This window comes from Chiloscyllium plagiosum, unplaced genomic scaffold (genome assembly GCF_037043375.1).
Source record: "Chiloscyllium plagiosum isolate Xiang-an unplaced genomic scaffold, Cpla_swu_hap1 HiC_scaffold_7, whole genome shotgun sequence".
Taxonomy (NCBI): domain Eukaryota; kingdom Metazoa; phylum Chordata; class Chondrichthyes; order Orectolobiformes; family Hemiscylliidae; genus Chiloscyllium; species Chiloscyllium plagiosum.
In genome coordinates this window covers 80,869,646-80,897,092 of record NW_028270145.1, presented here as the reverse complement: position 1 = coordinate 80,897,092, position 27,447 = coordinate 80,869,646, and the positions used below count along the sequence as shown (strand labels likewise).

General features: G+C 43.7%; 1 protein-coding gene across 3 annotated transcripts in view; it reads right to left on the bottom strand.

The window, feature by feature from the left end:
• Positions 1 to 27,447, bottom strand: part of thsd7ba (thrombospondin, type I, domain containing 7Ba) — a 919,481-nt gene that overhangs the window by 647,711 nt on the left and 244,323 nt on the right. The gene's annotated exons all lie outside the window — the stretch shown is intronic.

Below are 27,447 nucleotides of genomic sequence, written 5' to 3'. Positions count from 1 at the left end.
AATTGCGATATTTCATACAATTATAGAATTCCTATGGTGTGGAAACAGGTCATTTGGCCCAACAAGTCCACACCAACCCCTCCAAAAAGTAACCTACCCAGACCCATTCCCCTATCCTATTACTCTGCATTTACGCCTGCCTCACCTACACATCCCTGAATGCTATGGGCAATTTAGCATGGCCAATTCACCTAACCTGCACATCTTTGGATTGTGGGAGGAAATCCATTCAGAAACAGGGAGAATGTGCAAACCTCACACAGACAGTCACCTGAGGCTGGAATTGAACCTGGGTCCCTGGTGCTGTGAGGCAGCAATGCTAACCACTGAGCCACCAAAAGGCATCTGGATGGTTATACGAATAGGAAGGGCTTAGAGGGAGATGGGCCAAATGCTGGTCAACGGGACTATATCAGTTTAGGATATCTGGTCAGCATGGATCAGTGGGGCTGAAGAGTTTGTTTATCTACTGTATAATTCTATGACTCTACAATAGCATGTACAGTGAGGAATTAAGTGACCATATTCCCTTCAATCAAAAACAAGTGCAACTCTCATCTGAAAGAATTCAGAGAATAAATGATGGTGACATGAGTTGGTAACCTATAACAGAGATTAACTGTTCTCTGGAAAATGAACCACTTTTGGCATCTTTACTCCAGTTGGCCTTGCACAACTTAAAAATTGAGCTTCCTAACCTATTTAGTCAGAACACTGTTGACTCAAAAACAATCTATTAATTTAATCAGTTTACAAACATAAATCAGATCATCTCAAAGACTACGCTTCACTGAAGCGTAGAGTCAAAGCGATTAGACAAACATATCTTGAACTACAATACTTCAAAAAATAATTATTGTTGTACCCTTCATTAATATGGATGTCAAGATCTAAGCCAGAACACATTGGTTTACCACAATTTCCTTACAGTAACTGGTAATGAGCTGTCTTCGAGAACCACTTCAGCCTTTGGAGGTGTAGAGACACTCATAATGCTGTTAAAAAGGGAGTTTCTGGATTTTGACAAAAATAATGAAGAAACAAGGATATAATTCAAAGTCAGGAAGGGTTGTGATTTGAAGGGGAAGATGCATGTGATGGTTTTCCCATGCATCTATTTCTGTTGTCTAGGTGGTAGAAGACATGGGTTTGGAAGGTGCTGTCAAAGTAGTTGGTGAGTTACCGCAGTGCAACCTGTAGATAGTAAGTATTTCTGACACTGTACCGTCGATGAAGGAAGTGAATGTTGGAGATGTGGATGGAGTAACAATCAAGCAGTTGTTTTGTCCTTGAGTGCTGTTGGAGACACATCAATCCAGGCAAATAGACAGCATTCCGCCACATTCCTTACTTGTGCTTTATAGAAGGTTGTGGGGAGGCAACATGTGAGACACTCACCGAAACCCGACGCTCTGAGTTAGTTTTGTAGCCACAGTATTTATATAGCTGGGTCTAATTCAGCTTCTTGTCAATGGTTAGGTTCCCTCTTGTTGGAGATGGTTGATGCCTGGCATTTGTGTGTCACAAATGTTACTTGCCACTTGTCAATCCAAGCATGGATATCATCCAGGTCTTCTGCATAAGGTCACAGGCAGCTTCAATATCTGAGGAGTCACAAACGGAGCTGAACCTTGGACAATCATCCTCACTCTGACATTATGGTGGAGGGAAGGCCATTGCTGCCACAGCTAAGGTAGTTGGGTGTAGGTCACTACGCTGAGGAACTCTTGCAGAGTTAACCTGGATCTGAGATAACTGACCCTCAGCAATTACTGCCTTTTTCCTTTTTGCTGACTTTAACTCCAACCAGCAAAGAGGTTTCCCCTCAATTCCCATTGACTCCAGTTATGTCAGGGCTCTTGTATGCCACATTTAGTCAGATACCGCCTTGATGTGAAAGGCATCTCTTCCACCTCACCATTTTTAATCATTTCAAGAACTAAGTGGCCCTGCTGGAATCCAAACTAAGAGTCAGTGAGCAGGTTATTCTTTTTGCAAGCAATGGTATTGTCCATCACAGCTGCGCTCACATTGCTTTCATATTTATCCTGCTTTGTCCTTGTGTACAGGAGACACTTAGGCAAATTTCTACATTGCCGGATGGATGCCAGTGTTGTGGCTGTTTAGGAAAAGCTTTGGTTTGGTATGTGGGTAGTTCTGGAACAGAAGCTGCACTACTACTGCAGAAATGTTGTCAGGACCTTTGTACTGTCCTTTGCTTTCTGCTGTTCCTTGATATCACACACTGAATTGAATCAGTTGAAGACCAATTTATTTTTGCTCTTTCACTTTTTTTGCCTTTGTTGGCAGCATCGGTCCCCTTCCCAGAGTGGGAGCAGTGCCTTCCCAGAGCATTGGCAGGAGTGGGAGTGGTCCCCTTCCCGGAGTGTCAGCTTTGGTGGGGTTGGTCCCCTTCCTGGAGTGTCAGCAGAAATGGGAGCGGTCCCCTTCCTGGAGCATCAGCAGCAGTGGGAGTAGTCCGCTTCCCGGAGTGTCGTCAGCAGTGAGAGCGGTGCCCTTCCCGGAGCAATGGCAGCAGTGGGAGTGGTTCCTTTCCCGCAGCCTCAGCAGGAGTGGGAGCAATGCCTTCCCAGATTGTCGGCAGCAGTGGGAGCATTCCCCTTCCCGGCATGCCGGCAGCAATGGGAGTGGTCCCCTTCCTGGAGTTTCGGCAGTAATGGGAGTGGTCCCCTTCCCGGAGTGTCAGCAGCAGGATTGGTTCCTTCCTGGAATGTCAGCAGCAGCAGGAGCAGTTCCTTCCTGGAATGTTGACTGTGGTTCCTTCCCGGAATGTCGACAGCAGTAGGAGCAGTCCCCTTCCTGGAGTGTCAGCAGCAGTGGGAGTGGTCCCCTTCCCGGAATGTCGACAGCAGTAGGAGTGGTCCCCTTCCCGGAGTGTTGGCAGCAATGGGAGTGGTCCCCTTCCTGGAGTGTCGGCAGCAATGGGAATCGTCCACTTCCCGGAGTGTTGGTAGCAGTGGGAATCGTCCTGTTCCTGGAATGTTGGCAGCGGTGGGAATCATCCTCTTCCTGGAGTGTTGGCAGCGGTGGGAATCGTCCTCTTCCCTGAGTGACGGCAGCGGTGGGAGCAGTTCCCTCCTGGGGTCTGGGCAGTGCTTCCTTCCCAGAATGTCAGCAGCAACAAACTAAGCCAGAACGAGGCACTAGCAGATTCAGTGTGGTGGGCACAGCATAGAGTTTGATCACAGTTCCAGACCAGGCAGTTTCAGTGGACTCATGGTAACGATGATGTCAGTGGAGGCAAGATGGCGCCGTAGAGTGGTGACATGGTTCCAGAGATGGCAGGGCTCCATGCCATGGCTGGGCCCGGGTACCTGACAGTGAGGCTGTGGCATGTCAGCTGCAGTGGCATACTGGAACCTGAATGTTCGCAGACTGAGGGATGGAGTTTGTGACTTTGTTTTCCTGGCAGCGAGGACTCATGATGGATGCAGAGGAGTGCTCTGGATGTTTCCTTTTCTTTTGGCTGTTTCTTTTATTTCTACTTCTGATTTTATTTCTGCCCTTTGTATCATAAGATGGTACCAGAGAAAGGTGACTTTGTGCACGTTTCACTGTGCTCCAGCATTCCTGTACTCGAGTGCATGTAACAATAAAACCTAAGTCTATAAAAATCTTCTGCAGCCTTTTACATAACATAGCTTGGAATGTTTGAAACCATTTTTCAAGCCTCCCAAATATCTTCACCAGTTTCAATTTTGATTTTGACATTCAGCTTTGGCAGTTTTTGCTTCTGAATTTAAATTCAGTTTCACTCTGAAGATGTCACACTGCATTCAAGTTGTTAACAATTAGCTTTCAAATTCCAGTTTAAATCTAAGCCTTACATGCATTTCAATCTCTGTAGTACTTTGGGTGCAGCAGTTACATCAGTAAATATTTATTCTAGAATTCATCTGAAAGTGGGAGGAAAACCTTCAGTTGTTATACATAACAACATCAATCAGTAACAGAATCCAATAAAATGTGAAGTAGGTCCGTTGTGGAAGGGTGATGATTTCCTGATCTGACTGAAATGTGTGTGTTTGACAGAGAAACAACTGTTAGCTATTGATTTTTTAAAAAATCAATCATGTATATAAATCATGTAACCCTCAAATCTACAAACCGCAGCAAGTAACTAATTGTATTATGGAGTGTTTCTTTTGAAGGACTTCAAAGCTGAAGTTCAAAAAGTATAGGGGGTAATTACAAATGTTCAGAATTTTAAACACACCACTCTCCAAAATAAACTGCTGGATATGGTCGTTGTGTGACGCTAAAAGCTAACAATCTGCAACAGGAACCCAACCTGCCAAATGACATTTTGAACACAGTTGGATACATTGCCCTGGTCTCAGGAAACCCAACAGCTAAAAGGATGCAAAAAGGACAAAAATAAACATAGAAAAAAACAGGACCAGGATCTGCAGTCCTTTGTATCACTGTTTCTATTCCAAGGGCAGGTGTGTTCCTGCTAACCACCAGGCTTTCCCGACCATCTAACAACACCCTCACAATCACACACCAAGACCATCTACCTGTGAATCAGACTGGCTGTGGATGGGAAACTTAACAGAGAAACTTAGATCCATGTGTAATCTCAATTCCTGACTCCAGCCCCAACCCACACCGCCCTGAATCTAAGTGACAATTTAAAGATTTTTGTATGCTTCATTGGTGCAATTCTTTTACAACATTTTTGTTTGGAGATGGATTCTGAGCCTGCTTATATTTTCAATGCCTATTATCTCTTAATCACCACAACTAACCAAAGCTGCTTGAGTGAGCATACACCATTCTGTCTTGTCCCAACATTCCCTGCAGGAGCAACGATAAAGCTGGATCATACATTTTCTCCAAACATTTTGTCTCAGTCGTATAACATCACTGCAATTTAATGCCATATGGAATAGCTCAAAAAAATCGAACAAAATGCACTATTATATCTCAAGGGCATCCATGTATTATGAACAGAATCTCAATGAAGCTTCTCAAAAAGACTTTTGTAGCTTTAATAATTCTGTGCTTACAAGATGAAAGCCTGTAGCACAATGCTGTCAATAGCTTTGATAAAGAATTGCCAAGGCAAACAACAAAGTGTCATTTTGAAAACCTCACTAGTTGCTGCCAATTATAGCACCCAGGCAAAGTACAAAGAAAACTACAGCACTTTTTAAAATCTTTTGTATCAAAATACGAGATTGCAGAATGGCTCACGATAGCTTTTTACATGTTCACGAGTCACACTGGTGATTGATGATTGAAAACTGTGAAAATAATAAATAGGGAGTAATATAATATTTTTAGGTAACCATATATTCAAAGACAATTAACATTTTCTATGAAATCTACTTCAGGATAGCACTCTGCTTATCCTAGCTGAGACATATGGCAAATAAGCAAACCATGTATGATGCAGATCAGCACCATGAAGTTGGTGTAGAAGTTATAAGAAAAGCGTAGGTCTCACTAGTCTTTCAAGGAAACAGCAAAGGCAAGACCTGAGAAGTGTACAAGTTATGCATTGAAAGACATAGATGAATTTGGGAGTATTACATGGAGAAATATTAAGGAACCAAACCAAACCAAACGGAATCAATACAAACATTTAGGACTAATGTCAGGATAAATCACTTCATGAATAAATGACCCAACACTTAAAATGGTATTCTAAATGAGCTATTGGGGAAACAATCTTGAATGAATTGAGAAATTAGCAATTTAAATTTGGCTGACGCATGAATGGATATTTTTAAAATAATGGTGAACGAATTTCAACATGCCATCTTTTATTGTCGCGTTGTGTTCTCTATGAATTGTGGGATCAGATATTTTGCTATTGACCAACTTTCAACATATTCTGGATCAGTGGTGCTGGAAGAGCACAGCAATTCAGGCAGCATCCGAGGACAGGCAAAATCGACGTTTCGGGCAAAAGCCCTTCATCAGGAATAAAGGCAGAGAGCCTGAAGCGTGGAGAGATAAACTAGAGGAGGGTGGGGGTGGGGAGAGAGTAGCATAGAGTACAATAGGTCAGTGGGGAAGGAGATGAAGGTGATAGGTCAGGGAGGAGAGGGTGGAGTGGATAGGTGGAAAAGGAGCTGGGCAGGCCGGACAAGTCCGGACAAGTCAGGGGATCGAGTTGCTGGAGGTTAGAAACTAGGATGAGGTGGGGGAAGGGGAAATGAGGAAACTGTTGAAATCCACATTGATGCCCTGGGGTTGAAGTGTTCCGAGGCGGAAGATGAGGCGTTCTTCCTCCAGGCGTCTGGTGGTGAGGGAGCGGCGGTGGAGGAGGCCCAGCACCTCCATATCCTCGGCAGAGTGGGAGGGGGAGTTGAAATGTTGGGCCACGGGGCAATTTGGTTGATTGGTGCGGGTGTCCCGGAGATGTTCCCTAAAGCGCTCTGCTAGGAGGCGCCCAGTCTCCCCAATGTAGAGGAGACCGCATCGGGAGCAACGGATACAATAAATGATATTAGTGGATGTGCAGGTAAAACTTTGATGGATGTGGAAGGCTCCTTTAGGGCCTTGGATGGAGGTGAGGGAGGAGGTGTGGGCACAGGTTTTACAGTTCCTGCGGTGGCAGGGGAAAGTGCCAGGATGGGAGGGTGGGTCGTAGGGGGGTGTGGACCTGACCAGGTAGTCACGGAGGGAACGGTCTTTGCGGAAGGCGGAGAGGGGCGGGGAGGGAAATATATCCCTGGAGGTGGGGTCTGTTTGGAGGTGGCGGAAATGTCGGCGGATGATTTGGTTTATGCGAAGGTTGGTAGGGTGGAAGGTGAGCACCAGGGGCGTTCTGTCCTTGTTACAGTTGGAGGGGTGGGGTCTGAGGGCGGAGGTGCGGGATGTGGACGAGATGCGTTGGAGGGCATCTTTAACCACGTGGGAAGGGAAATTGTGGTCTCTAAAGAAGGAGGCCATCTGGTGTGTTCTATGGTGGAACTGCTCCTCCTGGGAGCAGATACGGCGGAGGCGGAGGAATTGGGAATACGGGATGGCATTTTTGCAAGAGGTAGGGTGGGAAGAGGTGTAATCCAGGTAGCTGTGGGAGTCGGTGGGTTTGTAGAAAATGTCTGTGTCAAGTCGGTCGTCACTGATGGAGATGGAGAGGTCCAGGAAGGGGAGGGAGGTGTCAGAGATGGTCCAGGTAAATTTAAGGTCAGGGTGGAATGTGTTGGTGAAGTTGATGAATTGCTCAACCTCCTCGCGGGAGTACGAGGTGGCGCCAATGCAGTCATCAATGTAGCGGAGGAAGAGGTGGGGAGTGGTGCCGGTGTAATTACGGAAGATCAACTGTTCTACGTAGCCAACAAAGAGACAGGCATAGCTGGGGCCCATACGTGTGCCCATGGCTATCCCTTTGGTCTGGAGGAAGTGGGAGGATTCAAAGGAGAAATTGTTAAGGGTGAGGACCAGTTCGGCCAAACGAATGAGAGTGTCGGTGGAGGGGTACTGTTGGGAACGTCTAGAGAGGAAAAAACGGAGGGCTTGGAGGCCCTGGTCATGGCGGATGGAGGTGTAGAGGGATTGGATATCCATGGTGAAGATGAGGCGTTGGGGGCCGGGGAAACGGAAGTCTTGGAGGAGGTGGAGGGCATGGGTGGTGCCTCGAACGTATGTGGGGAGTTCTTGGACTAGGGGGGATAGGACAGTGTCGAGGTAGGTAGAGATGAGTTCAGTGGGGCAGGAGCATGCTGAGACAATGGGTCGGCCAGGGTGGTCAGGCTTGTGGATCTTGGGAAGGAGGTAGAACCGGGCAGTGCGGGGTTCCCGGACTATGAGGTTGGAGGCTGTGGGTGGGAGATCTCCTGAGGTGATGAGGTTCTGTATGGTCTGGGAGATGATGGTTTGGTGATGGGGGGTGGGGTCATGGTCAAGGGGGCGGTAGGAAGAGGTGACCATGACCCCAGCCCCATCACCAAACCATCATCTCCCAGACCATACAGAACCTCATCGCCTCGGGAGATCTCCCACCCACAGCTTCCAACCTCATAGTCCGGGAACCCCGCTCTGCCCAGTTCTACCTCCTTCCCAAGATCCACAAGCCTGACCACCCTGGCCGACCCATTGTCTCAGCATGCTCCTGCCCCACTGAACTCATCTCTACCTAGCTCGACACTGTCCTATTCCCCCTAGTCCAAGAACTCCCCACATACGTTCGAGACACCACCCACGCCCTCCACCTCCTCCAAGACTTCCGTTTCCCCGGCCCCCAATGCCTCATCTTCACCATGGATATCCAATCCCTCTACACCTCCATCCGCCATGACCAGGGCCTCCAAGCCCTCCGTTTTTTCCTCTCTAGACGTTCCCAACAGTACCCCTCCACCGACACTCTCATTCGTTTGGCCGAACTGGTCCTCACCCTTAACAATTTCTCCTTTGAATCCTCCCACTTCCTCCAGACCAAAGGGATAGCCATGGGCACACGTATGGGCCCCAGCTATGCCTGTCTCTTTGTTGGCTACGTAGAACAGTTGATCTTCCGTAATTACACCGGCACCACTCCCCACCTCTTCCTCCGCTACATTGATGACTGCATTGGCGCCACCTCGTACTCCCGCGAGGAGGTTGAGCAATTCATCAACTTCACCAACACATTCCACCCTGACCTTAAATTTACCTGGACCATCTCTGACACCTCCCTCCCCTTCCTGGACCTCTCCATCTCCATCAGTGACGACCGACTTGACACTGACATTTTCTACAAACCCACCGACTCCCACAGCTACCTGGATTACACCTCTTCCCACCCTACCTCTTGCAAAAATGCCATCCCGTATTCCCAATTCCTCCGCCTCCGCCGTATCTGCTCCCAGGAGGAGCAGTTCCACCATAGAACACACCAGATGGCCTCCTTCTTTAGAGACCACAATTTCCCTTCCCACGTGGTTAAAGATGCCCTCCAACGCATCTCATCCACATCCCGCACCTCTGCTCTCAGACCCCACCCCTCCAACCGTAACAAGGACAGAACGCCCCTGGTGCTCACCTTCCACCCTACCAACCTTCGCATAAACCAAATCATCCGCCGACATTTCCGCCACCTCCAAACAGACCCCACCTCCAGGGATATATTTCCCTCCCCGCCCCTCTCCGCCTTCCGCAAAGACCGTTCCCTCCGTGACTACCTGGTCAGGTCCACACCCCCCTACGACCCACCCTCCCATCCTGGCACTTTCCCCTGCCACCGCAGGAACTGTAAAACCTGTGCCCACACCTCCTCCCTCACCTCCATCCAAGGCCCTAAAGGAGCCTTCCACATCCATCAAAGTTTTACCTGCACATCCACTAATATCATTTATTGTATCCGTTGCTCCCGATGCGGTCTCCTCTACATTGGGGAGACTGGGCGCCTCCTAGCAGAGCGCTTTAGGGAACATCTCCGGGACACCCGCACCAATCAACCAAATTGCCCCGTGGCCCAACATTTCAACTCCCCCTCCCACTCTGCCGAGGATATGGAGGTGCTGGGCCTCCTCCACCGCCGCTCCCTCACCACCAGACGCCTGGAGGAAGAACGCCTCATCTTCCGCCTCGGAACACTTCAACCCCAGGGCATCAATGTGGATTTCAACAGTTTCCTCATTTCCCCTTCCCCCACCTCATCCTAGTTTCTAACCTCCAGCAACTCGATCCCCTGACTTGTCCGGACTTGTCCGGCCTGCCCAGCTCCTTTTCCACCTATCCACTCCACCCTCTCCTCCCTGACCTATCACCTTCATCTCCTTCCCCACTGACCTATTGTACTCTATGCTACTCTCTCCCCACCCCCACCCTCCTCTAGTTTATCTCTCCACGCTTCAGGCTCTCTGCCTTTATTCCTGATGAAGGGCTTTTGCCCGAAACGTCGATTTTGCCTGTCCTCGGATGCTGCCTGAATTGCTGTGCTCTTCCAGCACCACTGATCCAGAATCTGGTTTCCAGCATCTGCAGTCATTGTTTTTACCTCAACTTTCAACATAAACAACAAAAATAGGTATCAGTCTTTGGGTTAGCTTTCCAATCAATGTTAGAAAAAAAACTTATTATCAAAGATATCAGAATGCCACAGTTCAATTTATAAACAATTTTGGTGGATTTTGAAAACATAATTCAATTATCCTATTTGCAAATGTTGCCACACTTCAAAACAACAGAACAGATTCAGAAGATATAGCTGTAAATCAAGGAATGACAGCTAGCGTCAATCTTGGAGAAATCAGAACAGCATCAAAAGGAACTGAAATTAGTGGACCAGCAGGACCAGATAAAATAGTAGCACAAGTATGGATCTGCATCAATGAATATGGGTTCGAGTTCAAGAAAAAGCTACTCAATTACATTATAACAAGAGAGAAATTCCCAAAGACATAGAAACAAAGTATTCTAATACCAATATCCTTAGGGAAGAGTGGCATTCAAGATTGCAAACTACAGAGAAATTAAACTCTTATCACATACTTTCAAGATATGGGAAGGAGTCATGAACTCAGAGACTGAGAAAATTAGTGGAAATCCATAGTTCAGATTCATGCGTGGAAGAAGCACATTTGCATAGCATTTTTGAAGATTAGGAAAATAGATCAAATAATTAAATGCATGCGTTGATGCTTTTATCACCTGTGTGCTTACAGACCTGTGTAGGAACAGTAATAACAAAATTTCTCATATTGCATCATGCAATTGTGAAACCAACATCTTTGTAGCCCACATCTGAGATGAAATGTCAGTATAACTTTTAAGTAAACCAAACCATTGCTTAGATGATCATCAACAGGTTAGTTTCAAAGCAATTTCAAAAAGACACAAATTTCCATCCGCCATTTAGAAATTTCACGTTCAAGTTTTGCATTGATTCTTTCTTCAATGCAAACTTGATTTTTTTACATTGCACCATAGGGCTGGAGTGTTATTGTTTCTGGTTGCCCAAGTACGGAGGCTCATGCCAGTTACTTAAAAGGGTAGAAATTCTACATTATTACAAATAATTATTTTGCACATATATAAATTTTAGTGTATCAATTAAAATAGTGCTAATATTAACATATAGCCCAGAATATGCAGGTCAGTATCATACATATACATCTTCAGACTACAGAATATCACAAATGTGTTCCATTAATTGAATGCAGGCCACTTCTCTTATAACCTTCTTCCAAAAATCCTCAAATCCTTTAAACTCAATACGTTGTCTTCGAGAATCCATTTGTAACATAACAGGTAAATTGTATCACCATGGTTACAATGAAGCACAAAGCTCTTAATCCAGCATTTCAAATCTGCAAAGTAAAATTATCACCAGTATAGTATTTCACTGTTTCAGACATTCAGTCTCCAGTGCGGGTGGCCCTCTTAGCACTTATATAGGTCATTGATTTTCTGCTTGAAGTACTGATTTTAACTATTTGGTCTATCAGTGTAAGAATATTTGAAATTCAAGTAATAGAGTCTTCCATGTTTCGGTGGTGCTTTTAATTCCAAAATGTGCATGTAGTAGTTAATGGAGAAAGTGAGGACTGCAGATGCTGGAGATCAGAGCTTAAAATGTGTTGCTGGAAAAGCGCAGCAGGTCAGGCAGCATCAAAGGAACAGGAGAATCGATGTCCAAGCATATTTTACTAGTTCAGAAAAACAGCAGGAAAAAGGCACCTTTAACTTCTACCGTAGTAATGTAAATATGTCCACACATTTGTTGCATTGAGCACATAATACTATAACTGGACACATAATCTTCTGCAATGGAAAACTGAAAGACTTTCTATATCGCAGCAAACTTGCAAATGGACAACATTTTCAATGTAGTGACATGTGCCAAGACACTTCACAGACCCTTCACAAACAAAATTTAATGCAGGTAGCCTCTGCAGTCCGGAATGCTTGGGACCAAGTTATTTCTGATTTGAGAATTTTCTGCAACGTAGATTGATGCTAAGTACAGGTGAGAGAAGCAGAGAAGATCACAACACAAGTAATTGCCTAAAATACAAAATATGATAAAACTTTGCAAAATTAGCACCAAAAATGGTTTTACTGTTGTAAATATGGTGCGCTGACCTGAGCGGTAACATTGGTGAGTCTGCCAGTGGACAAAGAAGCTATCAAGAATCTGGCAAGGGAAGTACATGTTTGTTTGAATTTGATTGTATGGTAGGTGATACACGTTTATTGCCAAATGCAGTTGTGAAACCAACATCTTTGTAGCCCACATCTGAGATGAAATGTCAGTATAACTTTTAAGTAAACCAAACCATTGCTTAGATGATCATCAACAGGTTAGTTTCAATGCAATTTTAAAAAAAAATACAAGTTTCATCCACCATTTAGACATTTCACGTTCAAATTTTGCATTGATTCCTTCTTCAATGTAGATTTGATTTTTTTAACATTACACCATAGGGATGAAGTGCCATTATATCTGGTAGAGGGGGAGGAAGCATTAGCTCCCCATCCAACAAAGAATGACGCCATATTCAAAAGGCAACAGCCTTTTGTAAAGCTGCAATTCTACATGCGAGCTTTCTGAGGGAGGATTGTAAAAGTGAGCTTGCCATCATTGATAAGTCTGTGCTCAGCTTGTCAAACAAAACCTTTTGTTTGTCCAAATAGAGGAAATCTCAATCATCATAAAAGTTCAATTGGTGGCATCAATGGCCTTATATTAAGAGATGTCATAATCCGTGCTGTGTATTGCCACATTGTTCAGCAAGAAGACTCTGAACAACCTCGTTAGGTCATTTGGTATGTAAAGAAATTCTAATTCCAGCTTATTGCTGCAAATGGCCTGTTAAACAGTAAACCTAGGCTGGATGAAAATGGTAGCAGAGTTGCTGTGGCTTCCAGGACAACAAGTCCAACTCTAGAAAAGAATTAATGACCTCTTTTAAACTGTAGCACTGAGTTTGCATTTCAAACTATCAACAAATGGTGGCAAGGTGAGCAAGTGGGAAATTAATAGAAAGGATGCAAGTGGTATTGAGTGATTCAGAGATAGTACAGGCATTGTGGTATGAACATATTCCACCTCACCAGCTTCATTATGCATAAGCTGTATGTGTGTGCATCATTGAATTCTGCTTCTTTCTCAGCACCTTACCCAAATTTCATGACAGCATATGCAGACACTAGGGAGAGACAGCAGCAGCCTGCTCCCACCACATCTATAGATGTTGAAGATACACCTCATTCCAACACACAAACATTACAAGAAGCTCGCTCAGTACACAAATACCAATGGTACCTTAACAATGCTGAGGAAGGAGTATTATTTTAACATTAAAATTCAGCATGTGCTATTTCACAGGGGAACCTAAACATGTAGGGTGCATATTATCATGTGTTTTCAGGCACACAGACAACTTGCCTGCTGATTAAAATGTAAGCCTGTAATGGCAGGGAAACAGTGATGTGGTATGCGTCATTGCAACAATATGTGCCATACAATGAAATGGGGCAAGGCTCTTATTTTTGAGTAATTCAATAGTCACCAGATGGGTGGAAGCAGGTCAGGATACGATGGACCCTTGCCTTTCTGTGTTAATTCCCATGGCTCAGAGATCAGCAGCACGGTGCATCCCCTTCCATTTCTCTCTCTACTCCCTGTCCTCCTTACCAGATGAGGCGTTGTTCTGGTTGGTACTATCCATAGGACATTGTAAAAGACAAGGAAGTTTGAACAATCAGAGCAGTAGGAGTGCATCTTTAACAAATCAAAGGTTTGTTTCCTGACGTTCTCTGTTATACCTAGAGTGACATTGAACCTTCCTGCTTCTCACAGCAAGGATTTCTAATTGCTGTCATTAGCCAGTTGTAGACAGATTAGCCATTGGCACCTAGGATCCATCCATTGTTCTTGAATTTGGTGAAAGTTATATGACAGGCAATAGAGTGTGGAATGAGGATAGGCTTATGGACAGTGCAAATTGACAGCTGTTTAGGAATCTTTTCGTTAGAGGTGTTAAAGGCATTGATGATGGTTTCAACAGCAGATGAGATAAGGCAGTGTTCCAGAAGAGAAGAATGGAGTTTTGTTAGCCGAGATAATTAGAAGTTCATGCTGGGGTCAAATATAACATCAAGGGTGTTAACAGTCAAATTCAGCCTGAGACAGATGTCGGGGTAATGATGGAGTTAATGCCAAATTGTACCAGGGCTTGAAGACTCAGAGTTCAATCTTCCCAATTTTTAGTTGCAGAAATTTCTGCTATGTCTGGATACTGAACAAACAATGTGACAAATTATTGGATTGGAAAGGCCAAGGAGATGATGGCGAGGTAAAGTTTGAGGTTGTCAGCATACATAAGGATTCTGACAGTGTTTCAAGGTGATGTTGCCGTGATGCAAAATGCAAGTGAAGAAATGAAGGGCCAAAGATCAAGAAAGGGTTAACTCATCTCTTGCAAAGGATATACTTCCTCAGAGAACTCAATTGCAAGCTCATCACTACTGTTACTACTGGCAGACAGAAAAAAAAGATGTAATTCCTGAACTGGAGATGTGTCTTTTTAAAATTATTTTCAAATGATGCCATTGCAGCCCGTAATTCACACTGATACCACTAGTAAACTAAACGCAGATCAGTCAGCTCAGCAGCAGTGTTAGACTGGAAGTAACTTATTCCATTATTTCAGTTCTGAGCCACTGTAGCCACAGTACATTGCTAGTCTTCCTGTTAAATGCACATGGATGAAATGGTATTTTAGTCCTTTTGGTCCCAGCAAAGTGATTAAATCATCACTCTTAATTTTTTAGATTCTCTTTTATAAGCATTACTTGTTTGTGCGTTCTAATGCAATTATTAATTCTCTACATCCTCAATACTCCCCATATTCTTCTTAATCAATTGACTTTGCTGTTAATATCTGATATGTATCAGCATTTCTCATGTTACAGCACTCAGATTCATATAACGAAATGAAGATAACCATCATCTTATAAACTCATGTCTTTGTTTTTAACCAAATGTTTTCTCGGTTTTCATATCTTGTTTAATATTCCAAAAGCAATTTTAACTATCTTATATCTCTGATAGGATTGGCCTAACAGTAAGATTGACTACAAGTTTGCAGAAACTAACTAATAAGTTGCATATGGAGAGTAGAAAGTTTAGATTGCGGATCAATAAAAAGATGACATAAGTCATGTCATTTAGGAAGATGTCAGGAAGAATTACGTACTGCAGTTGGCGTGGAAGCAATTGAATCTCAGAAATAGGAGCGGAAGTGTGCCATAGAGTCCCTCAAATCTGCTCTGTCGTTCAATAAAATCAGGACTGATGTTATACATGAATTTCACTTTGCTACATTATTCCATGCCCATTGATTTCTTTATTGTATTAAACCACCAACCATCAACACCCAATGGGATCATGAATTTCAAAGACTTGCAACTCTCTGAGCAAATAAATTTTCTTCGTCTCAGTCCCAAGAGCCTGACCCTCTTATCTTATACTTAAAATATGATTTCCTATTTTTAGACACTCCAATCAGGGAAAACAGCCCCATAGCATCTCTCTTGTCAAGCATCCACTGAATGCTATACATATTCATACAATCACCTCTTAAACTTCTAAACTCCAGAAAATAAAGGCCCATTCTACTCAATCTCCCATAAGATAGATATCTCCTCCCAGGAGTCAATCAGATAAGCATTCATTATACTTCGGCTCTCCTTCTAGGATTTCTGAGAGATGGACAAGTGCGTCTCTGGTGAAGAGGCCTGTGTGCATGCAGCTTCTTAGAATTAATTTCCTGCATACTGTTGGATGAAGGGAAGAAGAGTCAGGAAACATAAAGCATGAGCAACTGGACAGTGACGGTGCTAAATTAGTTGTGACAACTCTCTTCCTGTTCCCTTTATCCAATAGTTGTCACACTTAATTCAGCACAGTCACTGACCAGGTTGCTCATGCTTTATACTTGCTGACTCCTCTTCTTTTCATCCGTACACAATAAAGTCTACACATAATAATAAGCCCAGTTAAAAGTCATATGATTTTGTGACTTTCTGAACATGTTACAGAGGTAATGGATTATTAAGGTATCACCTTCAAAATATTCAGAGGCCTCTAGATAGGAAAACTGAAAATATCAGTTGCAGAATGGAAAGGGAAGCTCAATTACAAATGGCAGGTTGAAGCTTGTGGAGCTCTATGGTCATATTGCCTACAAGGTTTCCTAAACCTTACATATATCTCCTTTTCCTTTTTGACTAAGCTCTCAATTTCTCTTGTCACCCAAGGTTCCTGAATCTTGTCAACCTTATCCTTCATTTTCACAGGAACATGCTGGTCCTGAACTTTAATCAACTGGACTTTAAAAGATTCCCACACTCCAGATATGAATTTACTCTCAAACAGCCACTCACAATCCAAATTCTCCAGTTCCTGCCTAATATTGTGATAGTTAATCCTTTACCTGAGGACTACTCATATCATGATCGAAAAGCGACTTAAAACCTACAGAATTATGGTCACTCTTCTCATAATGCTCCTCCACTGAAACTTCGATCATCTGTTTGGCCTCATTCCCCCATGATCAACAGCCCAGGGGTTACCAATGACTAGAAACTCAACTGGACTCACCACATAAATACAGTGACTGCAAGAGAAGGTCCAAGTCTAGGAATACCGTGGTGAGTAACTCCTGATTCCCCAAAACCTGCCTATCATCTACAAGGCACATGTCAGGAGTGTGGTGGTATACTCCCCAGTTGCCTGACTGGGTGCAGCTCCAACAAAACTCAAGAAGCAAAGTATCTCTGCACCAGTGAGACCAAATGTATCTCTACATCGGTGACACCAAATGTAAACTAGGGGAACATTTCGCCAAGCATCTCAGTTGGGCCTGTAAGGGTCAGCCTGACCTATTGGTCACAACCTATTTCAATTGCCTTTCCCACTTCCTCTCTGACAGGTCTATCCTTGGCCTCCTCTATTGCCATAGTGAATCAGATTGCAAATTAGAGGAACAACACCTCATCTTCTGCCTGGGCAGCCCACAGCCCAGAAGACTCAACATTGAGTTCTCCAATTCCAAATAACCATCCCACCCATCCCCTGACTACCTTTCCAGCCCCAGCTCCTCTCATCCATTCCAACTACCGAACTTTCCTTCCAGCTACCAACTGGATTCATTCCTCCAATCAACCAACCAGGTCATACCCACCACCCATATTCACCTATCACTACTTCACCATTCCATGCCCTGTCTCCAGCCAAATTCCCCACCCTCCCTTTATCTGCAGCTCCTCTTCCATTCCTGAAGAAGGGTCATCCCTGACACATTGTCTTCTCCACCTCCTGATGCTGCCTGGCTTGCTGTGTTCTTCCAGCCTCCTGCTGGTCTACTTTGTATTCCAGCATCTGCAGTTTTTTCTTTTGTCTCTAACCATCCAGGACAAAATAACCTGCTTAATTGGCACTGCATCCTCAAGCACCCAGTCCCTCCACCACTGAGGCTCAGTTGCAGCAGTGTGTATGGTCTACAAGATGCACTGTAGAAACTCACCAAAGATCCTCAGAAAGCACCTCCCAAACCCAAACCACTTCCATCCAGAAGGACAAGGGCCCAAGATACATGGGAATACCACCACCTGCAAGTTCCCCTCCAAGCCACTCACTATCCTGATTTGGAAGTATATCATTGTTTTTTTCATTGTCACTGGGTCAAAATCCTGGAATTATCTCCCGAATGGCATTGTGGGTCAACCGACAGCAGATGGACTACAGCGGTTCAATAAGGCAGCTTCACCACCACCTTCTCAAGGGAATCTGGAGATGGACTGTAAATGCTGGTCCAGCCAGAGACACCTACATCCCACAAGTGAATAAAAGAAAAACTGTACGTTTGTTTTCAATGTTACACAGGTATAGGTTTTTGTGAAAAAACAAATGAAGTGTGGAATCTGTTACCAAAGCTGAATATAAATTGTGAAATATGATATCACAAAAATAGTTTAACTTTTACAGGTATCTTACAATTGCCTTGGTTATAGGCCTTTATTCATGATTGTTTTTAAGTTACACTTTTTTCTTGAGCTGTCAGTTTTTGGAAGGTTACATCAAATATTTCATAGCTGCTCATTAACTTATCCAATTTTCTGGTAAGCCTCTTTGAACAGTGTGCCTATCATATTATTCTGGGGGCTCAGTGGTTAGCACTGCTGCCTCACAGTACCATGGTCCCAGGTTTGATTCCAGCCTTGGGCGACTGTCTGTGTGGAGTTTGCACATTCTCCCCATGTCTGCTTGGGTTTCCTCCAGGTATTCGGTTTCCTCCCACATTCCAAAGATGTACAGGTCAGGTGAATTAGCCATGCTAAATTGTCCATAGTTGTTAAGTGCATTAGTCAGAGGCGGGGTGGGTTACTCTTTGGAAGGTCGGTGTGGACTTGTTGGGCTGAAGGGTCTGTTTCCACACTGTAGGGAATCTAATCTATTCCAGCCATTTGGTTTGTCTCCAGCACCACCCTATTTTTATTGTTTTGCAATTATCTCTTTGCCACAATTAATTAGATTATAGATTATCCCTTTCACTTACTACTCAGCTGTTGACACTTTACTCACACCCTCTGACACTTTTGATCACTTGCAGAGACTTATTATTCGACACTCCGCTCACAACATTTGTATGATCATTTGATCTCTTCACTTATAAATTCTGTGCCTGTCTGCTTTTCTTCACTTCACCAGACAAAGGGCAGGACTCCAAAAGTTTGAGATTTCAAAAAAACTGTTGGACTGTAATCTGGTGTCATGTGACTTCCAACATTTTCCTAGCTACCATCAGTTCTGAGGAAGGGTCACTGGACCTGAAACATTAACTCTGATTCCTGTCCACAGATGCTGGCAGAGTTGTTCAGCTTTTCTAGCTATTACTGTTTTTGTCTTCTATTTAAAGGTTAAGTCATTATATTTCTAGTCACATTGAGTCCTGACTACCTACAATAAGAGTTGATGAGACAAGAATCAAATCTATAAGCAATGTTACTGGAAAAGAATCCTCTTTATGTAAGTATTTTACCACAAAAGCAATATTTTCCTTATTTGTAAGAACATGCATCTCAATACTCTACAGACTTGACTTAACTGGGTAATATTCTTAATCTGGAGACTCCACACCCATCCCTGAGCATGGTTTTTCTTCATTCAACTTGTGCTAAATTTATTATTTTCAAAAGTCAGTCAGAGGAATTGAGCCAGATTCATATTTCGGTACTCCTGATTTTTCATTCCCCACAGGCTTGTTATAAAAGTTGAGACCATCCATCTTCTAAGCAGCCTGGAAAATATATTTGCAGAATAGTGATCTCACTCTGACAAGCTCCCCAGAGCACCCAATTCTCTGCTGCACATTTACATAGTAGCCATCAACATACCTCAAGGTAAATTCAGCCAAAAAAAGGAACATTCATTTCTTACCATTCTGTCTGCCATGTTAGTACTGTTAAAAAAAAGCATCCCATTAAATGTCAGTTGTTCCCATAGATATTTTTTAAAACACAAAGCCACTACTTTGGCTAACAGCTGTTTCCTTATTCATTCCTCAGCAGAAAGTCTCATTTTCTCGGATCGGATATTTTAATCAGTATTGCCTCCAAATAGTTACTTTTAATCAACTAGAATCTTGAATTTGTTCAGATTTTAGAGAATGGATCTGATTAAATTTAGCTACTTAGTCAGTACAAATGGACTATCAATATTGAATTTTCATCATTTGAATTTGAAACTCGAGACATCCATGAATTTGAAATGATTTTAAAAAAGGAAAATACCAATTTAAAATAGCTGCTGTAATCATCTGATAAGCCCAGGAAACTGCTGGAGGACTGGAGCAGAGTGGGCAAAGAATTGGCAGATGGAATGCAATGTGAGAAAGCATTTTGCACCACCCTCTTGAACTGTCCTACCTGTCCTTCTTCCTTCCCATCTATCCACTCCGCCCTCCGCTCTGACCTATCACCATCATCACCCCTCACTTTCATCTACCTATTGCCTTCCAAGCAACCTTTTCCCCAGCCCCACTCCCTCCTATTTATCTCTCAGCCCCCTTGGGCCACATTCCCCCACCTCACCAACACACACACACACACCTGATGGAGGGTTTATGCCTGAAACATGAACTCTCCTGCTCCTCAGATGCTGCCTACTGTGCTTTTCCAACGCCATACTTTTTGACTCTGATGTCCAGCATCTGCAGTCCTCACTTTCTCCTTGAGAAACACGTCAGCAATTATTGAATGGTGGAGCAGACATGAAGTGCCAAATGGCCTAATTCTGCTCCTATATTTTATGGTCTTATTATTGTGTACAGTACCAATCATATGGGAAGAAATATTTTAATCAAGAGTAACTGAAACTCAGTGAGATTTCATAAAGTTCACATTTCTTGTTTACTCACTTGAATGTTAACATCGCATCTTAAAGATAAAAGGTTACCTGTGAAGTATTCAGCTTGAAAAGGACAACTGAAATGGACTTGGAATGTACAGAGTGAACAATTTATCAGTAGTTTGCTTCAAGCAACAAAGGAGAAAGAAAGCAAACAACAAAAAGGATATTGATAGCTCTTCTCTCACTCAATCACTCTCTCGACCTCAGCAATGAGGAAGCAGGAGGACAGCCTTTCCTAGCAAATGACTGCTCTTATATAGACAATTAAGGGTTTCGTTGAACTACCACTGGAATATTACTAACAGCAAGTGGGCCCTCTGCCATATGGGTGGTTGGAGTCAAGATTAGAGTGGTGCTGGAAAAGCACAGCAGGTCAGGCAGCATCCGAAGAGCAGGAAAATCGACATTTTGGGCAAAAGCCCTTCATCAGGAATGAGGGCTTTTGCCCGAAACATCAATTTTCCTGTTCCTCGGATGCTGCCTGACCTTCTGTGCTTTTTCAGCACCACTCTAATCTTGACTCTAATCTCCAGCATCTGCAGTACCCACTTCTGCCATAGAGGTGGTTGACCTAGTCAGCTCCAACTAGCTCTCTGCCGGATTGGATTTGGGATGGGCCACCTGAGCAGATATATTGTGATATACATAAGGGCAGAATTCTCCACCCAGTATCTAGGGCTACTCCTGCGCCCTGTCCATTCCAACCACCCTGACCTCTTCACTGGGCCTGCCCAACTTATCTGACAACCCTGATCCCACTTTCTTTATGACCAGCATTCCCAATGGCACAGACTCCCACTCTGGAGACAGGAGGCTCACCAGCATCTCTTCACTGGTTAGTTGCCACAGAATCAGATTGGAGCTCAAAAACAGCAGAGTTAAGGTATCCCCTTAAGGCTTTCCAGCCCATCACATGGCAATGCTGCTAGAACAAAGCCATGGCAGTGACACTAATTTGTTGTATCACTATCTCTCTCAATGAATTTTTAAATTTCCTACCTAAAATTATTGGGATGTGACTTTAATAATTCAATTCACAAGATTAGATTAGATTACATTACAGTGTGGAAACAGGCCCTTCGGCCCAACAAGTCCACACCGACCCGCCAAAGCGCAACCCACCCATACCCCTACATTTACCCCTTTAACCTAACACTATGGGCAATTTAGCATGGCCAATTCACCTGACCCGCACATCTTTGGACTGTGGGAGGAAACCGGAGCACCCGGAGGAAACCCACGCAGACACGGGGAGAATGTGCAAACTCCACACAGTCAGTCGCCTGAATCGGGAATTGAACCGAGGTCTCTGGCGCTGTGAGGCAGCAGTGCTAACCACTGTGCCACCGTGAGTTTCAGATCTCAAAGATGCTTGAGTGGGGAACACCAAGGAAGGTACATATTTCTCAGCAATTCACCTGTCAATTACCACTAACTAGTTCCTTGCTCGGCAATCATGCTCTCCCCACATCTAGCTTTGATCTTTCCAAGGAAAGTAAGAAAGAAATTTAATATTTTACAATACTAAATGTTATTTATTTCCAAGGAGGCAAGATTCTCAAAAAAAATGCAACACAATATGTTGCAGCAGTGTTAAATTTATATGTTAATCAAATAATTGTTCTCTTTAATATAGCAACTTTGAAATTACATTTATGAAACAGTAAAACTCTCCAAAATATGATAACCCTGCTTTAATGTACCTCATCAACATTTTGACGGATTTCTCTAACACTATCATGTATACTTTCAAAATGAGAATGTCAGTCGGATTTGCAGAATAGTCTATTGAAGTGCCTGGAGTCAATCATTGTTACAGTTGTATCTGGGGAAACTTGTCAATGTTAAACTAATGGATGATTTCTAAAGGAGTGATTTTGTTGGGATCTACTCACAGGATATCACTAGACTTTCAGAAAATCATAGTGATTAGTACTGCAGTCTGTGTGGGACTAACAGGAACCTGGATTTTTGACACAGAAAGATGCCACGTTTCATCGGAAAGTCAGAGGAGAATTGGAGTTTGCATGGCATGACTAGTAAAGTGCCAAAAATGTAACCAGTCACAGTAATTACAAGCAATGTGGATGATAATATCCTTCCCAAGTCCCAGTGTCAATCACTGCAAATGGTCATCACCTATAAGTCATTTTGCATCAATGTTATATTAATACTTGTAACTGTCCTTAAATTAATCAGAGCAATATTGAGTTTCACCTCGAGTACTGACTTAAAATTGCTCTCCAGAAATGTCTAATTCTAGATTAGATTAGAATACTTACAGTGTGGAAACAGGCCCTTTGGTCCAACAAGTCCACACCAATCCGCCGAAGCGCAACCCACCTATTCCCCTACATTTACCCCTTTACCTAACACTACGGGCAATTTAGCATGGCCAATTCGCCTGACCTGCACATCTTTGGAGGAAACCGGAGCACCTGGAGGAAACCCACACAGACACGGGGAGAATGTGCAAACTCCACACAGTCAGTCGCCTGAGTCGGGAATTGAACCCGGGTCTCTGGCGCTGAGGCAGCAGTGGTACCCACTGTGCCACCATGCCACCAATCCAATCTAATCTAATCTAATCTAATCTAATTCTGCAATAATATTGACAAGACCTTTACTTTATTGTCGACATTCCTTATTCTGCATTCATTCATCTGAATTTAAACTGTAGGAATTCTCAGACCAGCTCTAACCACTGCTAATACTTTCTATGATTTTACACAAAAATGTCAGGATGTGGAACTCACTTGTCAGGTTCTTGCTGAAACAAAAACTAAATGAACATTCAAGATTGGCATAGATGAGTGAATGAAATAAAAGGTCATAAAAGGATGTAGAAAAAGGCAAAAGTATAATATAATTAGGACTCCTGTTATGGGTAAATGCCAACAAGAACTGGTTGAACCAAATAACTTCTTTATCGATTGTAACATGCATATCTATTTATTATAATAGTGTTGTTAAGGTACCTTAAGAAGAATGCTGCCACAATACTTCATCCTATCTTAGTCCAGGGGCTTTTTGAAGGTGGAGTAAAGCTTAAACCACAAATAAGTCTCAGCAAAAGAGACAGCCCAAGCATACCTTGATAGTCTCCCAAGTCACTGTGTTGTATGGCAGAGTGGGTGCAACCTCACCTTGCACAGGTTCAATCTTTCACATCCATTACTTCATACAACATTACCATACTCTTCAAACTGGTGTGGACTAAATGTCAAGCACCTATTATAATCAGTCACAACTCATGAGCACAAAACTACTGATGGGTCCGATCAAATTATCCCAACCATTATTATAAAACAATTAAACAACTGATTTGAGATTTAATAGGTTTTTAATGAGTAAAGTCTTTTCACCACAATACAAACACCAAACCCATATTCATGCCATCTCCAAGCCTGTCGAATTCCACAAGCTAAACCAATGCACAATTCCTCTCCTGCCTCAACTCATCCATGTCTTTATTACCTCAAGATTTGGCAACTTCAATATTCGCCTCACTGACAATCCATCTCTAATGTTTCATTTTATGAATAGCTTAAGCTTGTTGGAACCTTGATATCTATATCCCAGCATGCATCAAGTCGTTTGGACCTGTTATTTTGCACTTATTGATCTACAATGATTCCTGATCTAAAAGCATGTCAATTTTAATATTCTTATGCTTTTTTCAAATCCTTCCAGATGATCTCTGTGACCTGCTGCCACTCTACAACCATCTGAGATCTCTGCTCTCCTGTAATTCTGATCTATTCTGCACACTGTCTTTTAATCACATCATTACTGGAGGTTGTGTCTTCAATTGTGCAGCCTAAAGCTTTAAAACTTCCCTCCATAAATTTCTATCACCTTTCATGGGTGACACAGTAGCACTGCTGCCTCACAGCACCAGGTTCAATTCCAGCCTCGGTCGACTGTCTGTGTGAAGTTTGCATGGGTCTGTGTGGGTTTCCTCCAGGTGCTCTGGGCTCCTCCCACGTTCCAAGATGTGCAGGTCAAGTGAGTTGGCCATGCTAAATTGCCCATAGTGTTAGGTGCAGTAGTCAGAGGGAAATGGGTCTGGGTGGGTTACTCTTTGGAGGGTCAGTGTGGACTAGTTGGGCCAAAGGGCCTGTTTCCACACTGTAGGGAACCTAATCTCTGTACCCTTTTAAGATCTTCCTTGAAATCTCAAATTGACAAAGCTTTTAGTAATTTCACCTATTGTGTCCGATGTGACTGGTGCCAAATTTTCTTTTCACAACACTGTTCTGAAACAGTTCAGGCTGTTTATTTTATTAAAGATACTACATGTACCAAGTTCTTGTTACTTTTGCATACAATGTAATAATTACACTTTTAATAAGCATTATATATTTTTATGCAGAATATTTTATAGTAAATGTTCTATATTTACAGGATTATTATGGGATCAGTCATCATTTATATGCCTATTTCTTTCCTTTGCTTGTTTGGTAATTGTTTTTGACAGGCATTCAGCTCAGGTGATGGGTTCCTCACCTTGCAGCCAGAATGATAGAGGGTAGAGTATCTGAGCTCCTGTTACTCCGATTCAACAGATCCCACTGATTGTGAAACAAGATTGACAAAAACGTGGTGACATTCATGACCCTGAAAATGTCTGTGAGCCACTGAAAAAGAGCACTTTGCCAAACATCACCATAAGGAAATAAAGACAGCAAACAATAAGGATTTAGTCGTTTTAGGATTGTGAATGATGTGAACTATAGCAAGATTTGTGGCAGAATCACTCGGGGAGTCCAGTGGGGCTTGTTTCAATGTCAGGATCAAGACATTGCATTGTTTATGTAACCACCAGGCATTGAGGCAAGTTTCTCATTAGGCGGTAGGAGATTGCCGATTAAAGGTAGTTATGGTTTGTCAACCACCTTATTAAGCAACACATTGAATCTTTTTAATATACAGCTTCCTACCTTACCGAACACACTGAACAAACCAAATGCCGACAATTCTTGATGTGGAAGTCAGACTCAGTATCTGGCAACTTCACCTTGCTGCTTGCTCTAAAAGGACTGAATGCCAGACACGAGACATCAATGGCTCATGGCACCAGCCACATGTGCCCCACATCTATGGGCATTGACAGTTGACATGTGCAAACCTTTGATGCCGTATTTCTGATCCACTTCAGCACTTCAGTGTTGCACCTCGGGACACAATGACAGCTATCATTATAATACTGCAACAAGGACACTTGGTGTTCAGGGACACACATCCTGCTCATAGATTAACCAGGCTGCTAACTCTCTTTAGTCTGCCTGAATGCTTTAAACAATATCTCTGCCTTTTTGCGCTTTGGCCCAGCAGCCAAGATAACAGGTTCACAGCACTGGTGATTTGGCCTGTGTTAGAGCAGATGCAAAGCCAAGAGTCCGACCACAGTTGTCAACAGTCCTCAGTCAAATTGAGGTAAAATAGCCTTTTGTTCAGGGTGCCTCAGCACAGTGTGTCAAGGACAGCCTTTGATACCAGTCAACGGACCTGTACACAGTCAGTCAGTTGCTCAGAGTAGTCAGAGTCAGGATCCTCTCCACATAGGTGTGGCACTGAATGTCAGATAGCCCATCACCCACCTTGGCTCTTTCTGCATGTTATGGACTGTTTTTCTCATGAGTCGAGAGTATGTTGCTGGAAAAGCACAGCAGGTCAGGCAGCATCCGAGGAGCAGGAAAATTGTCGTTTTGGGCCGAAGCCCATCATCAGGAAGGCTCAGGCCTGCAACATCGATTTTCCTGCTCCTCAGATACTGCTTGAGCTGTTGTGCTTTTCCAGCAAGACACTCTCAACTCTGATCTCTAGCATCTGCAGACCTCACTTTCTCCCTGTTTCCTCATGAACTGAGAGGGAGGCCGGTATTGTGTGAGATAAAAGTTAATGGCACAACTGTTATTTTCAGTTGGGGAGATATCCCAAGTGAGTGAGTCGGCAGAGCAGAGGGCATATAGGCTTATGACTATGACTATAGTCTATGACTTAGGCAGGTGACTGTGAGGGAGAGAGAGCGGTGGAGAATATGCTTTGGTGGGTGGTGGGTATAGCAGAGTGTGTGTGAGGTAGTGGAGAGAAGTTGATTGCACTTACTCTGGTGGAATGGAGTAAGTAATTGACCTTTTTCTTATATTGCTGCTCATTCCTTTAGACAGCTGAGACTGTCATGGATGTGTGGTAACCTCAGATCCTGGCTGGCATGGACTGGTGATGTTGCTTCATTGCTGTTCCCAGGGAGTATGGATGCATCACCCCATCCAGAAGGATTCCCAGGTCCCTGTCCATACAGAGAGATGCCAATTTTTCCCTTGTCTACCATGTCAGGGACAAACGTCAGGAAACCTGCTGGGTTCCTCCAAACTGAGTGCGCTTGTATGGGTGCACAACAACTGGAGAAAGTGAGGTCTGCAGATGCTGGAGATATTGGGGAGACAGGCCGCCTACTTGCGGAGCGATTCAGGGAGCACCTCTGGGCCACCCGGACGAACCAACCCAACCAACCTGTGGCACAGCATTTCAACTCCCCCTCCCACTCCACCGAGGATATGCAGGTCATTGGACTCATCCACCGCCAAACCACAACAACCCGACGGTCGGAGGAGGAGCGTCTTATCTTCCGACTGGGAACCCTCCAACCGCAGGGGATGAACTTGGACTTCACCAGCTTCTTCATCCCCCCTCCCCCCACCTTGTCTCAGCCGGATCCTTCCAGCCCGGCACCGCCTTCCTGACCTGCAGTCTTCTTCTTGACCTCTCCGCCTCCACCCTACTCCGACCTATCACCCTCACCTTGACCTCTTTCCACCTATCACATTTCCAACTCCCCTCCTCCAAGTCCCTCCTCCCTACCTTTTATCTTCTCCTGCTGAACACTCTCTGCTCATTCCTGAAGAAGGGCCTGTGCCCGAAACGTCGAATCTCCTGTTCCCTGGATGCTGCCTGACCTGCTGTGCTGTTCCAGCAATAAAGTTTCAACTGCACAACAACTGATTAAAAGTGACACCACTGCCCAGAATGCCAGTAAATTCTGGGGCATCCTGGCAGTGGCAACT